Source organism: Andrographis paniculata, unplaced genomic scaffold (genome assembly GCF_009805555.1).
Source record: "Andrographis paniculata isolate CXL003 unplaced genomic scaffold, ASM980555v1 Contig14END, whole genome shotgun sequence".
Taxonomy (NCBI): Eukaryota; Viridiplantae; Streptophyta; class Magnoliopsida; order Lamiales; family Acanthaceae; genus Andrographis; species Andrographis paniculata.
The window spans coordinates 1,133,842-1,135,315 of NW_026137424.1; positions in this window are offsets into that span (position 1 = coordinate 1,133,842).

Consider the following 1,474-nt stretch of genomic DNA (forward strand, 5'->3'; position numbering starts at 1 on the left):
TATTTGAAAAATACAACATGTTAATACCATACATATATATATATTAGTATAATTTATACATTCACAAAAAATCAATAATTCATCGTAAAAATATTATTTTTTATAATATAAACACAATTCTTTATATATAATATAAAGAACACATTCATCTAAAAATACATAATTTTTCTTTTTTTTTTTTTTCTGGAATTGATACTTTAAAATTAAATAATAAAAATTAAATTTAAATAAAACTGAAAGTTGATAAAAATAATTATTTAATAATAATAAAAAAAATAATAATCCAGAAGGTTCCAACACGAGGTTAGATAACCCATTGAAAAAGCTAAGTTCACTATGTCTATATACATGTCTTTATCGACTTCCACTAATAACGCAAACATGCATGCAATTCTAATGCAAGAATTAATTACACGTCAAGAAACCCACCTACTATTAATTAATTAATTAAATAACTTATATACACCACAATTACACACATGTACATATAAATACTTTTATATAGAAAGAGTTTTGTGGCTGAAATTTTTGTTGAATTCATGAAAATATTACAGTATTAGATTAAGGGCATCTTTGGCAATTAGCTGAGCCGACAGCGGTTAGCTGAGCCGGTAGCGGTTAGCTGTTAGCTGATTCAATTAGCTGGTTTAACTAGCTGATTTGATTAATTGTTTGTATTAAAATGTTTGCTAAAATAACCGTTTCATATTAGCTGTTTATACGTAAAATGACAATCGAAGATATTTCTATTTTATTTTTGTTTCTAATATATTCAATTATGTTCTTTTGAATTTAGAATGTTTAAAATTTTTTGTTATTAGCTATTGAAAATTGTAAACGTGTTATAAAAGTATTTATTTTTATTACAGTTAGATTTAAAAAAATAATATATTTTTATTAAAATATATAAATAATTTTTTCTATTGAAAATGATGTAAAATATAAAATAATAAATTTTTCGTGTATATATTTATTATGTTAGTTATCGATTAGTTTATTATATTTATAATTTTCAATAAATTTAATTTATTTTTAGTATAAAATTTATATAATGTAATTTTAATATAAAAATAATTATTAATATTTATATTTTCTATTTTATGTCGATTTTAATAAATTTATATATTTTACAATTAAAATAATTTTTATATAAAAATTAATTATTTTAAATTTATAAAAGTAAAACTATATTATAATAAAATATTCTAATATAATTAATAAATAATCAAAATATATTTATTTGTGTAAAATGTATAATAAATTTTTAAGGGCATATAAGAAATACAGATTTTTTTACAGAAAAAATTATTTCAAAACGCTGGGTAAGTTAGCTTTTCGAAAATTAGCTTTTTGGGTCCAAAAAGTTATTCCAAAAAGCTAATTTATTAAACACCTAAATTAGCTTTTTGACTGGTCAAATAGCTAAAAGCTATTCAATAAGCTAAAAGCTCTTCAAAAAGCTATTTGCATACCC